This window comes from Nicotiana tomentosiformis, chromosome 12, assembly GCF_000390325.3.
Source record: "Nicotiana tomentosiformis chromosome 12, ASM39032v3, whole genome shotgun sequence".
NCBI classification, from domain to species: Eukaryota; Viridiplantae; Streptophyta; class Magnoliopsida; order Solanales; family Solanaceae; genus Nicotiana; species Nicotiana tomentosiformis.
In genome coordinates, this window is record NC_090823.1 from 49,793,761 (window position 1) to 49,810,424 (window position 16,664).

The following is a 16,664-nucleotide window of genomic DNA, read 5'->3' on the forward strand; positions in this document are numbered from 1 at the left end:
AACTGAGTAATGTCACAAGGATTTCGATAAAATCAAGGAGTATATATCCAAACCTCCTGTGCTAGTCCCACCGGAGCCCGGTAGACCTTTACTCTTGTACTTGTCCATGTTGAACGGAGCATTTGGATGCGCCTTGGGACAACATGATGAGACCGGAAGGAAAGAGCAAGCAATATATTATCTGAGTAAGAAGTTCACACCTTACGAAGCTCGTTATTCTCTATTGGAACGAACCTTTTGCGCTTTGACATGGATAACCCAGAAGTTGAGGCATTTTTTATGCACATATACCACATACCTCATATCGAGAATGGACACCGTAAAGTATATTTTTCAGAAACCAATGCCTACCGGCAAGTTGGCTAAGTGGCAAATACTGCCAAGTGAGTTCGACATTGTCTACGTCACTTAGAAGGCAGTCAAGGGGCAAGCATTGGCCTATCACCTGGCAGAGAACCCTGTGGGCAGAGAATATGAACCATTGAAGACGTATTTCCTAACGAGGAAGTATATTTCATAGGGGAAGATATCGCTGAAGCTTATGATGGTTGGAGAATGTTCTTCAACGGAGCCGCAAACTTCAAGGGAGTGGGAATTGGAGTTGTCCTAATATCAGAAACATGCCAACATTACCAAGTATCCACCAAGATCAGGTGCCCATGCACCAACAATATGGCAGAATATGAAGTTTGAATTTTGGGACTTAGGTTGGCAATCGAAATAAACATCTAGGAATTATTAGTAATCGGAGACCGAGACTTGCTGATACATCAGCTGCTCAGAGAATGGGCCACCAAGAATACCAAGATACTGCCATACCTACATTGTGTGAAGGAATTAATCAAGAGGTTCACATTGATATAATTCAAACATGTTCCCCGAATTCAGAATGAGTTCGCAGACACCTTGGCCACCTTATCTTCCATGATACAACATCCAGATAAGAATTACATCGATCCCATCCCAATAGAGATCCGCAAATAGCCCGCCTAATGTGCTCATGTTCAAGAGGAATTTGATGGGAATCCATGGTTTCACGATATCAGGGAGTATCTAGAAAAGGGAGAGTAACCGGAAAATGCTATACACACTCAAAAGTGCAAATTACGGAGGTTAGCTAACCATATCTTTCATAGTGGAGGAATTCTGTACAGAAGAACTCCTGACCTAGGATTGCTAAGATGTGTCGATGCCAAGGAAGCATCCAGATTGCTTGAAGACATACATGTTGGGACATGCAGATCTCACATAAATGGGTTCGTTCTAGCCATGAAGATGCTAAGGGCGGGATATTTTTGGATTACTATGGAAACTGATTGCATCAAGTACGTACAGAAATGTCACCAGTGTCAGGTACATGCTGACATGATACAGGTTCCACCTACTGAACTCAATGTGACGAGTTCGCCCCGGCCCTTTGCCGCTTGGGGCATAGATGTCATCAGCCCGATCGAGCATGTTGCCTCAAATAGACACAGATTTATCTTGGTAGCCATTGATTACTTCACCAAATGGGCCGAAGCTGCCTCCTACAAAGCTGTAATAAAGAAAGTCGTGGCGGATTTTGTTCGGGACCGTATTGTCTACGATTCGGGGTGCCCGAGTCAATTATTACTGATAATGTCGCCACTCTCAATAATGATATGATGAAGGACATGTACGAAACATTCATTATCAAACACCAAAATTCCACTACATATAGACCATAGATGAATGGAGTCGTAGAAGCCGCCAACAAGAATATTAAGAAAATACTAAGGAAGATGGTGGACAACTACAAACAATGGCACGAGATGTTACAATTTTCTTTGCTTGGATGCTGTACTATGGTAGAAAATCTCTTGGTTTATTATACCGAAGCGGTTATACATGCCGAGGTAGAAAATCCTTCCCTACAGATCATATAGGAAGTCGAGCTTAATGATGCAGAATAGGTACAGAGTCGATATTATCAGTCGGCTCTCATTGACGGTAAAAGGATGAACGTGGTGTGTCATGGCCAACTTTACCATAATAGAATGGCAAGGGCTTTCAACAGGAAGGTTAGACCAAGACAATTCATACTGGGGGAACTGGTTCTAAAGTGGATCTTCCCACATTAGGATGTGGTGGAGGGTAAATTCTCGCCAAACTGGAAAGGTCCTTGCATAGTTCACCGAGTATTGATGGGAGGAGCACTCATACTAGCAGAAATGGACGGAGAGATATGGCCAAAACCTATCAATTCACGTGCCGTCAAAAGATACTATATTTAAATTGCATTGACATTTTCTTCTTGATGTAACATGAACTACACCTGACCTGATTCCCGTTTAAGAGGGGATACGTAGGCAGCAGTTCAAAACTCAATTTTAGTAATAGCCAAATGCTACACAGGCTAGCTCAAAGCACAAAAGTGTCAGGCTCGGAAAACAAAGTTAGAGGAAAGGACAGAACAAGGAATCAAAGCACGAACCAACCGTTCCCCCAACTTACAATTTTTCTTTGAATGCAGGTATAACAGACTCAACATTATCATTAGTATCCGCAAGTAATATACAACAAGACTGCTATCTTCACATAGACAGATGCTACCAAGCCTAAATATGTCAAGCTAAGAATTATTTTCCTTTATCGCGTTTATTTGAGGCTAAACTTTGCCTCCATCATTACAATGCTAAACATTGTCTGCATCTGCATTAGGTTCACGCACGACCCTTCTACATGCATAGGGCTAAGCACTGCCCTCATTACTTGCATAAGGCTAAGCTCTGCCTCCATCCTTGCACATGGCTAAATACTGCCTTCCTCTGCATAGGGCTAAGCACCGCCCTCATCACTTGCATAGGGATAAGCATTGCCCTCATACTTGCATGAGGCTAAGCTCTGCCTCCATCATCACATAAGGTTAAGCATTGACTTCCTCTGCATAGGGCTAAGCACTGCCCTCATTCTTTGTATAGGGCTAAGCATTGCTCATAATTCGCATAGGGCTAAGCATTTCCCTCATACTTGCATGAGGGTAAGCTCTGCCTCCATCACCACATAAGGCTAAGTACTGCCTTCCTCTACATAGAGCTAAGCACTGCCCTAATTCTTTGCATAGGGTTAAGCACTGCCTTCATAATTCGCATCGGCTAAGCTCGGCCTCCATCATTGCATAAGGCTAAGCACTACCTTCCTCTGCACAAGGCTAAGCACTGCCCTCATCACTTTCACAAGGCTAAGAAATGCCTCCCATCATTCCTGCATAAGGCTAAACCCTACCTTCGTCATTTGCATATGGCTAAGCACTACTTATTTCCTATGTGAAACAGTCAAGTATCGCCACATCTTTGCATTTCATAGGCTAAAATATCACCAAATTATCTAAAGGCGTCATAGTCCGAAGGCACCATTTTCATGGCCCGAGGAAACCAGTCCATGGCCTAAGAATCTCAAAGCTGCATATCATTATTCAAAGGCGTCATAGTCCAGAGGCACCATCCTCATAGCCCGAGGACACCATCTCATGGCATGCGAATCCCCTTATCATACGCTTTATGGCCCATGACGTCATGGTCTAAGGACATCATCCTCATCGTTCGAAGACAATTTTCATGGTCCGAAGGGAATTTGTATCATGTTTAGTTTCCTTACTTGCATCAACGATATTATAATTGTTATGTATATGCCTCCTTATTCATTTTATTCTAATCTTTGCAAGTAACTCGAAAGGTAACCGTTCTTCAAACGAGAGAAATCCTCACTCCGGTTTCCATTCAAATGTTCACATTCCTTGTGTATCTCCAAGTAACCGCCAATCGATAAATGATTACTTTTATTTTCCATAACGTTCCCCACTCATTGCCCCCATGCATCCGTAACGAACAATTTCGCATTATTGCCATCACACTCTTTACCTGAAATATCAACTTTTCACGACACCGTCCTGTCCGGAGAAAATCATTCTTTAAAGCATGCGGTCTTTCCACAATAACTCCATCGGTCTCATTCACCTTTGGATCCTAAACTACACGCGACCTGATTCCCATAAAATCAAGTATATGTAGGCAGCTCAAGAACCAGGGTTCGGCCCCCATATTTTTAACATCTCGTATCCCATTCGCGTCTATTTAGATAAAATTGATTATCATCTCGATTTCTTTACCCAATAATTCTTTCATCATTCTCGGGTAAAGAGGGGCAGCTGTTGATACTCACTTTTGCCCTCATGTTTTTCACTTAACTAGTATATTTTATGGTGTTTTTTTACATTTAAATAATATTTGTAGAATATTTCATTGCACTACTATTCCATGATATATTTTGACTATTAATCTTTTATACTTTTATCCAATTATTATCATGGAATTTTAATACAAATAAGTTTATTTCATTTTATAAGCATTTTAAAATTAATTCTAGCATTTTAATTGATAAATATTTATTAATAACTCCCTTAAAATTATTTTTGAGTGATTAATTGTCCAAACTAATTATTTAAATTTCCATTCATATTTTATATTATTTTAAATTATTTTGTACAATTATATTTCTATTTTTACCCTATTTATATATTATTTGCAATAATAGCTTATATTTTATAAATAATTATATTTATTATGTTATTTAGGCCAAAATGGCATTTTTCTACTTTTACAATTATAGTCTATTATTTTAAAAGTGTTAATTTCAAAAATAGTATTTTTATCATTTTATAACCATTTTTAATTTATTTTTAATTAATTTTCGTATTTTAAGTCGTGGCCTAATATAGGCTCAAAATCTGGGCCAAAATTTGCCCAAATCTCGAGTCCAATTATCAGACACAATACCATATGACCCCTTAGCCTAAATACTCGGTCGGATGACCCGTATCCAGCCCATCTCCCATTTTAAAATCACAGTTGTTGATCTCTCAAGAGCAACGGCTCACAATAATCCCTCTTTCTCTCCTTATATACGCATAACAAAACCCTAACCCATTCTCACTCTCTCCGGCTGCCTCTCAACACTCGCAATCCTCTCCACTCTTTCCCCATTTATGTGAAACCCTAGCCACCTTACCCTAAATCCTCTCCAAATCCGGCTATACTACGGAACCTCTCCGTGATTTACTTACCTTATATGTGTTACTCTGTTATTATTTGCACACCCCAAGGCATCACTTGGTACTTGCCTAGTTTTAGCAAGTACTATCTCTTAGAATAAAGCCGATTCACTTCGATCTTTGAATTTTCAGACGATATTTCTTCTATATACACTCGAAAGAAGACTATTCTTGCACTCCTAGCCGATCTACAGCTATTGGACCTTAACTAGGGTTTGAAATTGATTTATTTCCTTTACCGGTCGCTTTACTGATTGCATGATTTTCCTTTTCCTTATTTGTGTTTGACTGACTTCTTTCTATGATTGTTTGTTTAATCGAACACTATATAAACCCTCCCCAATTTTCCCTTGGGAGAGACTTTTGAATCACTCTCTCTTGCTCGCACTTGTTCTATTCTTTATTCTGGTTCTCTAAGACTATTGTGTTCGATTGGTTATTGGCCAACTGAATGCCAAGGCCACTGTGGTATTGCCTAACAACCTCCTCCGGTGCAAGTACTGCTCGGAGCCCTTTCGAGGCTCTTGTAAACTCTGAATCACCAGAGATTTGGGGTTCTCACTATTCTCTTTCAACTGCTACTATTAAACCACTGCTGAAGCTCCAATTTTTCTCATTCTTTGCTCGTTTATCTTGCAACTAGTTAGTGTTCTCGACTATTCAGTTTGACTGTTATTCCTCTATTTGTTAGTGTTCTCGACTATTCAGTTTGACTGTTATTCCTCTATTTGTTCATCTTATGTTTATTATGTGTGCTAATATTGTCTAAACTCCTATCAAATAGAAAAGCATGACTTAGGCTTTCTTTGCAATTTGTGAATCATGTGTGGTGCTCTGTTGAATGTTTCACTGCAATTTCATTATCAAAATGATGTTTTGAGAATCCATGTTTGCCGGTATTAAATTGTCTTAAGTGTAATACCTTTAAGGCCATCTTTGATACTCATAGTGATCGACTTGTATGATTTCTAACCTTCTCAGAATTTGGTACTTACCTGCTGATCTATTTATTATACTGAGTTTATGATCCTGTTGTCCCTTAATTTTTTATGATAAGTCTTTCCTGTGGGTATTTACGCTTGTTATGTTCTCAGTATTAAGTTCTTGGTTATGTCTTGCCTTATATTTTCATGTTGAAATCTTCCTATGGGACTGCTATTTGTATCTACTCAGAATTGCTTCCTAAACATATTTTACTTTAAGAACATGTAAGCCACCAGGCGTGTGATTGCTCTGACCTATGTCTTATGTATACCCCTTCATGTTGTAGGAACTCTTTCATGAGATCTTTTATAAGACTAATAGATTTTCAAAGATGTCTTTGTCCTGTTTATGTGTTTTTTCACCTATTACTCTATTAGACATCGCCTCTTAGGATGTTATTTAGAGATTTTTGATATATGTTAGTTACAATACTGGGAATCCAATGTGCATATGTTCTTGCCCGAACTTGAGGTTGCTTGAATAATTGGTTTGCATAGGCCGTCACTTGTATTCTTGGTGTTATTGTTGATTGTTAATTATAATATAAACTAGGTTTGCTTATGCATTCTGGCCTGGTCTGTTGGGCCAAGTTTGGTATTGGGTTTAAGTACACTGTCAGCATGCCTTTACACCTAGAGTTTGGGCCTGCCGCATGAAGTTCGTTGTCTATTTGAAGTCCCATATGTGTTACTAGGTTATTTTGTATTTGTAATTAAGCCTGTAACTATTCCATTTGGTCTGTAATAACTTGAAAGAATGACTGATGGGGAAAAAAGTTCAAAGGTGGCTGGGATAGTTTAATTATCGCATAAATTGATAGAGAGCATGCCTATAGGATCCAAAATGACTTTATTCGCTACTTGTACATTATGTTCTACTTCTATGTACTACTTGCTAACAGACATCATGCCTATAGGACCTTTAAACTTGTTTATCCGCTTAGAAACCATGGATTTAGGACCCTAAGTGACTTGTAATTATTACTGCCAACGTGATTTATTTAGAAAGTATAGGACACACTTCGTGTTAACTTGTTTGAATATTTGCTCCTCCACTCAGAAATCATGTATTAGGATTTAACACTTAGCTATCATACCTATATCACTCTATGTTAAGCAATTGAAACCATTTGTGCTACAATGTCTTTCAACTATGTTCTCAACACCTCACACCTAGAAATTATGATCATAGAACACATAAACAAGAATTTGCATCCCTTAACTGTTGTGTCAATCCAAAACAGTCTCAAATTCGGCCATTTAGAGATGCTGCCTAATCGATTTAAAATACTCTGTTTGCCAAACTATTCATGAACTTGACCAATTTACAACTGGTCATTTACGTATTCACACAGAAATCATGTTTTAGGTTTAATTAGTTCAACAATGTACTCAGGTTCATAACTGACCACTCTTAATCTCACAATTAGATGCGCATGTTCATAGGTCAATTCACTTATTAATTCTGCCAATTCCCCCATCACTGTTAATTGATAATTACTTGATATTCATATGAGTCTACGTGGGGAGGTAAATATGAGCCCATTGTGTTAATTGTGCTTTGTTAAAGTCCTATTTGTTTTAACTGTGTGGCACCTAGTCTTTTAATATTGAGCAGCCTAGTACGAGTCTAGAACCACCAATATAGTGGTCCAACACCTCCTGGACCATAGACATGGGACATATATGCACGTATAGGGTATGGCCTAGAATTGAACTAGTACGCTTTAGATAAATAATTTAAAGATAGTAATCAGGTAGCTGGAGATGATAGTCTATTCTCGTTGGATAATATGAGCAACCATTGCACTTAAAGGAGTTGTAAAGTATTATTTATGTTGCACGGGGAGATCCATTAGGCTTAAATATTTAGGACCCCCCATTATATCTAATTGTTCCTTGTATAGTCAGATCTCTTGTAGTCCAAAGTTGTAACTATTAGTTTCATTAGTGAATAAAGAGTGTTTTTATCAAATCATTCCCTTTAAATAATTTGTGTATTACTTCTTTTGATTAATTATTTAATAACTAATCGCTTACCTATACCTTTTGTTCCCTTAATTCAATAATAGATTAACTTGCATGCTCACTTAGGATAATTGTTTGTAGTTTGATAAATCCCACATTGTCTAGAATTTTGTCGGGAACCACAGTTGTAGACCTTGAAGAGTACTTAATACCTTCTCTTTGAGGTAATTTGAGACCTTACCCGATCTTTGGTAACATAGACTAGTTAAAACAGAGTCAGTATGGTTATTTTAGACTTAGGCATATGTCCGGATATGGATTCGGAGGTTCCTAGGTTGATTTGGCTCAAATTGGCGAATCTTGGAAATTTAATGGCTTGGAGAGTTGATAGGTTTGACCCATGATTGAATTTGTGGTAATCGATGTATGTGTGGTAATCGAGCCTTAGAATAGGTTCATATGATTATTTATAACTTGTGTACAAAATTTGGAGTCATTTCGAGTTGTTTTAGGCATGTTCGCCGTAAGTATGGAAGTTGGATTTTTGAAATAGTTTATTAAGCTTGAATTGGTGTGTGATTCGTGATTTTGCTGTTACGTTGTATGATTTGAGGCCTCAAGTAGGTCCGTGTTATGTTTGGGGATTTGTTGGTGTGATTGGACGGGGTCCCCAGGGGCTCGGGTGAGTTTCAGACGTGTTTCAGATCATTTCTCTCATGTTAGGAGCTGCAGATTTTCTGGTGTTCTTCCATTCATATTGATCGCGGAAGTAGGGTCACAAACAAGGAGCGTATTTTGGGTGGAAAGTGATTTTTTCATCGCGTTGCAAATGGTTTGTCGCATTCACGGAGTCCGGTGGGTCGTGGTCATTGCATTTGCGTTCAGTGATTCACGTTTGCATAGAAATGGAGGCCGGGTGGGTTGCCTTGCATATGGCTTTTGCGTTCGCGGGTGGGCGATTGCGTTCGCGTAGGCTAGGGATGTTGAAGCATCGCGTTTGCGTGTTCCAGATTCGCTAAGGGTATTTTTAGGCGAGTATCAGCTTGTGCTTCGCAATCACGATGTTGGTTCCGCGATCGCGAAGGGGACCATTGGGTAGTCATATTAAATATTTCATTTTGAGGGTTTTGAGTTATTTTATCACATTTTGAGATTGGGAGCTCGGATTTGGGAGAATGTGGAGGGGATTTTCACGATTTGGACTGGGTAAGTATTTTTGACTGGGATTTGGTTATTATTCATAATTCCATCCTTGTTTTTAGCATTTAATTGATGAATCCAAGTGAGCGAAATTGGAAATTTTAGTAAAAAGTTTTCAAATGTAATTGAGGATTTGAACCCCGATTCGGGGTCGAATTTAGGTGAAATACATATTTTTGGACTCGTATTGGAATGGGTGTTCGGAAATTTGTAAGTTTGGTCAAATTCCGAGGGGGAGGCCCAGGGTTGATATTTTCGGTTGACTTTGCATAATTGAACCAAGATCTTAGCTTTATCGTTTGGGCTTATTTCCTATGGCTTTCATTGTTACTGTTAAGTTATTTTGGATAGATTCGAGTCATCCGAAGGTTGATTCACACGGGAAGGGCTTCTTAGAGTATTGACTTTGCTTGTTTGCGGTAAGTATCTTGCCTAACCTTCTGTGAGGAAATTATCCCTTTAGGATTCGGCTTATATGCTTAAATTTTGATATGTGTGAACGTCGTGTACACGAGATGACGAGTGTGTACACGTTTGTATGTATGAATTATGACCGAATTTTACCTGAGGTTGCTCTTATTGCTTTGTTTGATTGAGAGGTCTCTGCTTTATGTGTATTCACTTTAGATGATTACTTGAGTTTATGTTCCATGTTAGGGATCATGTTTTAGGATTTTTATTTCCTAAATTGGCCAAGTTGGTGAGTTAGCTGAATTCATGCTTATATATTGAACACTCATCCGCATTTCCCTTATTTTTTTGTCGTTGTGCACTGTATTGGTAGATTGTGAGTTTATGTCTAGATAATAAGTGTTGGCATGTTGTGTTATTATGATTATGGCACATGGGGACTTGTTGGACGGATTGATCAGGTGTTAGCATGAGGTTTCTGCCGTGCTATGGTTATTATTGATATTACACATGCGGTGAGACAAGACAGGCTATATATATCGGGTTTGCGCATGTGGCAAGGAAAGGTGGGATGATTTGTTAATACGCGTGTGGTGAGATAAGATGGGTATTGACTTTACTATTGTGCATGCGGTGAGATAAAGGTTGAAATGTAGGAATGATATGTGATGGCCTGGAGGAGTTTTATTAACGATGTTTGTGTGGTGGTAAAAAGGGAATTCTTGCTTGTGCTTATGACTTCCTTATGCGTGTCATGCATTTTTACATCAGCTTGTTGTGTGATTCTAATATGCCAATCTATGCCACTGTTTATTACTTGATTATTTGGTTGCCAAGATGGATTTACCTACGTGGAGTTGTTATCTCATATTCTGTTGAGATGTTGGAAGCATAAAGGATTGAAATGAAAAAAAAGTTATTATCATATATTACTTTAATTGATTCTTGATAAATTCTTCTTGAATATGTTATTGGTAACTAACACAGGTATGATACACGTTGTGGCATGAGGTCTTTGCTGTGCGAGTGAGGCACGAGGTCTTTGCCGTGCGAGTGTAATTTATATTGTGGAACGGGGTCTTTGTCATGCGGGGTGTGACATATGTTGTGTCACGAGGTCTTTGTGGTGCGATAGTGATTGATAATGTGGGCACGAGGTGCCACGTGTGTACGATTCTATTTGTTGACTCGTTGTTTAAACTGAGCTTTTACTTGTATTAAATTATTACTACTTGTTTTAATGAGATTTACGGTTATTGACTTATGTTATTCTTCCTATTGCTAGTGTTTGATATTTTGCACATGTTAATTGACTAGTGGGTGTCTGACTTAAACCTCGTTACTGCTCCACCAGGGTTAGTCTTGATACTTACTGGATATCGATTGTGGTATACTCATACTACGCTTCTGAACATTCTTTTTGCAGATCCAGGTATCTTAGATCGTGCGGTTCATTAGAGAGTGGTGTCGAGCTGTTGGAGACTTCAAGGTATACCTGTTGTTCCTCTTGCAGGCCTCGGAGTCACCATTCTACTTCTTTTCTACTGTTTATGTCTTTCAAAAAAATGATGTACATTTGAGACTTATTGCATATTCCTTGTAGAGCTTATGACTTAGTATTACCGGGTTTTTGCGAAGTAGCTTGTTGTATTCATGTTTGGCAGTTTTATTATATTTCATAGCTTTTATTAAATTCTAATATTGTTATATTTTGACTGGTATCGTGATGTGATATTCTTACCTAGTCTTAGGAACTAGGTGCCATCACTACTCCTACGGTGGGATTTTGGGTAGTGACACTGGAGAAGTTGCTCGGTCATCTTTTAGCACTCCAATTCCGTCATCTTTTAGTTCTCTCCCAGTAAGTTCGCACAGTGTTTCGTCTATTCAGGGTTCTTCCTGTGGGTATTCAGGTTATCAAGGCAGATTAAGATTAAGCAACCTTAGTCATGTAGGGGTTGTTATGATTGTGGAGAGTTTGGCCACATAAGGAGGCATTGCCCAGGCTTGTTAGGGGCGCAGCTCCGTAGATTTCTTAGCTAGTGATTCTCGCACCAGTTGCTCCGTCTCCTGCCCAGTCATCTAGAGAAGGAGGACATAAAGTCAGGGGTCTCCCTAGAGGGGGCTGCCAAGAGGTGGAGGTCAAATAGATGGTGGTCAGGCTCATTTCTATAGTTTTTCGGGTAGACCCGAGGCGGTGGCCTCAGATAGAGTGATCACAAATAGATGCTTCTGTATTATTTGATCCCCGTCTACCTATTCATATCTATCATCATATTTTGTTCCTTATCTAGATATTCCTTATGATTCCCTTGATATTCGTATTCATGTATCTACACTCATTGGTGATTCTATTATGGTGAATCATGAATATCGCTCTTGTGTGGTTACCATTGGGGGTTATGAGTCTAGGATTGATCTTCTGTTGCGAAATATGGCAGATTATGATGTGATGTTGGGTATGAATTGGCTATCTCAGTACCATGCTATTCTTGATTGTCACACTAAGACTGTGACATTTCCTATGTCAGGGTTACCAAGGTTGGAATGGAAGGATTCTCTTGGTCACACCCCTAGTAGAGTGATTTCATTTCTGAAGGCTCAGTCGATGGTTGAGAAGGGGTGTTTGGCGTATCTGGCTTTGGTTAGAGATATTAGTGTTGTTACTCCTACTATTGATTCAGTCCCAGTAGTGAAGCAGTTTCCAGATGTGTTTCTTACAGACCTATCGGACATGCCACCCGATAGAAATATTGATTTTGGTATTGATTTGGTGCTAGACACTCATCCCGTATCTATTCCATCTTATCGTATGGATCCATCTAAGTTGAAGCAATTGATGGAGCTTTGCAGGAGTTATTGGATAAGGATTCATTAGATTGAGTGTTTCTCCCGGGGGTGCACCGATTTTTTTTGTGAAAAAGAAGGACGGGTCTATGAGGATGTGCATTGATTACAGGCAGTTGAACATGGTCACTATCAAGAAAAAGTTTCCACTACCTCATATTGATGATTTATTTGATCAGCTTCAAGGTGCCAGGGTGTTCTCAAAGATTGATTTGAGATCACGTTATCACCAGTAGAAGATTAGGGCTTCAGACATCCCTAAGATGACTTTTAGGACTCATTATAGACATTATGAGTTCTTGGTAATGCTCTTTGGTTTGATTAATTCTCTAACAACTTTCATGCACTTGATGAATAGTATGTTCCAGCCATATTTGGATTCTTTTGTCATTGTGTTCATTGATGATATCTTGGTATTCTCGTAGTAGGGAGAAGCATAAGCAACATTTGAGGATTATGCTTCAGATTTTGAGAGAGAAGAAGTTGTATGCTGAGTTATTCAAGTGTGAGTTTTGGTTAAATCAGTGGCATTTTTCGGCCACGTGGTATCTAGTGATGGTATCAAGGTGGATCCAAAGAAGATTTAGGCGGTTCAAGGTTGGACTAGACTTTCTAGAACTACAAAGATTATGAGTTTCTTGGTCTTGGCTAGCTACGATCATCGCTTTGTGGAGGGAATTACATCTATTGCAGCTCCATTCAACAAGTTGATTCCGAAGGCCGCTACATTCAGACGGGCTAATGAATGTGAGGAGAGCTTTTACAAGCTCTAGACTACTTTGGCTACAGCTTCAGTTTTGGTATTGCCCTCGGGATTGAGGAGGTATACTATTTATTATGATGCTTCGTGCATTGTCCTTGGTTGTGTATACATGCAAGATGGTAGGGTGATTGCTTATGTATCACAACAATTTAATCCACATGATAAGAATTATTCGCTTCATGATTTGCAGTTGGCAGCTATTGTGCATGCACTCAAGATTTGGTGGCATTACTTGTATGGTGTGTCATGTGAGGTTTATACTGATCATAGAAGTTTTCGGTACTCATTCAAGAAAAAGGATTTCAATTTAAGTCCGCGGAGTTGGTTGGAGTTATTGAAGGATTATGACATCACTATATTGTATCATCCTGGAAAGGTTAATATGGTAACGAATTCTTTGAGTAGGAAGGCGGAGAGTATGGATACTTTTGCATTTATTCCAGCTGAGTAGAGGCCTTTGGCTATGGATGTTCAAGCTTTGGCCAATAGATTTGTAAGATTGGATATTTTCGAACCTAGCAAAAGGATCATCAGTATGATGATCCCCATTTGCTTGCCTATAAGAATACGATGTTGCGAGGTGGTGCTAAGGAGGGGGACATTGGTGATAATGGGGTATTGCGACGTTAGGGTCGTATTTGTGTTCCTAATGTGGATGGATCAAGGGAATTGATTCTTGAGGAGGCTCATAGTTCGAATTATTTTATTCATCCAGGTCTTGCGAAGATATATCATGACTTGAAGAAGTATTATTGGTGGCGGAGAATGAAGAAGGACATTATTATGTTTCACGATTTTTGAATTGTCAGAGGGTCAAGTATGAGCATCAGAGACCAGATGATTTGCTTAAGATGATAGATATACCAGAGTGGAAACATGATCGCATTACTATGGACTTTGTGGTAGGATTGCCACAGACTATGAAGAAGTTTGATTCTATTTGGGGTTATTGTGTATAGATTGACCAAGTCTGCGCATTTTATACTTTTCATGAATTCTTACACTTCAAAGAAGTTGGCTCAGATCTACATCAAAGAGATTGTTCATTTGTGTGGCATGTCTATTTCTATCATCTCAAACCGTGGTACTCAATTCCTATCGCACTTTTGGAGAGCTGTTTAGAGAGAGTTGGGTAACAGGTGAAGCTTAGCTCTGCATTTCACCCATAGATAGATGGGCAGTCCGAGCGAACTATTCAGATCCTTGAAAATATGTTGAGAGCCCGTGTTATTGATTTTAGAGGCCATTGGAATTAGTTCTTACCATTGGCGGTGTTTGCTTACAATAGAAGTTATCAGTCCAGCATTCAGATGGCTCTGTATGAGGCTCGATATAGTACACACTGTCGTTATCCTATTGGTTTTTGATCCTGGTGAGGCTTGGTTGTTGGGTATATATTTGGTTCGTGATGCTTTGGATAAGGTGAAGTTGATTTAGGAGCGGCTTCGCACAACTCTATCTAGACAGAAGAGTTATGCTGATAGGAAGGTTCATGATGTGCATTTCATGGAGGGTGAAAAGCTTATTCTTAGATTTTTGCTTATGAAGGGTGTGATGAGATTTGGGAAGAAGGTTAAGTTGAGCCCTAGGTATATTGGTCCATTTGAGGTTTTAGAGCGAGTTAGTGAGCTGACTTACAGGCTTGCTTTGCCACCCAACTTGTCGGGAGTGTTATGGAGATAAGTCATATGTGTTAGATTTCAGATCAGTGTAGTTGAGTGAGAATCTGGCTTATGAAGAAGAGTCGACGGCCATTTTGGATAGGCAAGTTCGGAAGTTGAGGTCAAAGGGGATTGCATCAGTGAAAGTCCACTGTAGAGGTCAATCGATCGAGGAAGTAACTTGGGAGACCGAGTATGATATGAGGAGTAGATATTCTTATATTTTTGGCATTCCAGGTATGACTCTAAACCCATTCGAGGGCGAATATTTGTTTAAAAAGCGGAGAATGCAACGACCTGCATGTCGTTTTGAGTATTAGAGCCTCGTTCCCCCATTTGTTGCTTCCTGTAATTTTTTTTATGTTTTGTGACTTACAGGGGTGGTTGGCTTGGTTTCGGAAAGGCTTGGGAATGAATTGGAATGCTTAGTTTTATTTTGGAAATTTAAGTTGTAAGAGTTGATCAAGGTTTGACTTTTGAGTAAACGACCTCGGATTGGTGATTTGATGGTTCTAATAAGTTCGTACGGTGATTTTGGACATGGGCGTATGTTCGTATTTGATTCCGGAGGTTCCTAGAAGATTTTATTTTATCGAAAGTTAGCAATTTGAATAATTAGAGAGTTCTTAGGTTTGAACGATTGTTGATGTAAGCATCTAATTTTTTACATACTTGGAGTTTTCATAGATTTTAGCATTTCAATATCTCTTTTAGGTTTTATCTTAATTTTTAGAACTTTTATAATATTTTAGTGGGCTTTGTTAGGTAAAATTGAAAAATACAAAAGGTCACACTTTTAGATATTAGTTGTGTTTTCATTTTCAAAAGAAAGAATGTTTTAAAAAAAATATATCTTCTTTTAATCTTGGTATAAACTAATAAGTTAATAATTTTGTAATTTTATATATTAGTTCTTATATTTTTCCTAGACTAAATGTATATTTAATTTGATATTTTTATTTTACCTTTTAAAAGAAAAGTTTTAAAAAAGAAAAAAAAAGAAAAATATTTAAATAAAACAAGAGCCAATGAATCTTTGTCACGTGGCAAGATTCTTCCTTATCTTTTCTTACGTAACTCCACATGCATCACACGACACACACCTACACAAATTCTTTTGTTTTCTCAATTAATTGCATTTCTTCCAATCGCAATACAATGGACACACAATTGCATAATTTAAAATATTCCCTCATCAAGTATTCGGCCAGAGTCCTATTCCATTGTCCGTTACACACCTTTTGCTAGGCAATGTTTCAGAGCTAGTTTTGAAAAGTGTATACGGTCAGAATCGGGCTTGCCTAATTTCATACGACTAACCGAAATCGGGACGGAAGATCAAGGCTCGGCCCCAGTTATATCGGAACATGGTACGAAGATGGATTGGTAAGCTCATGGATCACTAGACGATCAGGATCGAGGTCAATTCAAGACCGAAGCAAGAAATAGATTGAGCAAGATCGAAGGAGGCCTACTACGCCGAATAACGGAAAGCCGAGATATCCGTGATCGGGTGAGGATCGTGGCGGGAATCTCGGTACATATCAAGTTAGGATCGGATATTTAGCCTATCATGGGATTTACTTCTGTAATTAGAAATATACCATAAATAGGGTTCCTCTACTATATAAAGAGGGTCTTAATCATTTTCTATCCAACATACATTCACACACAACAAGGAAATATATCATATTTTCTCTTGCAAGCTCTGTTGTTGAAGTCCATACTTTTTAATAGCATACTTAGCCAGTTCGAGGGCG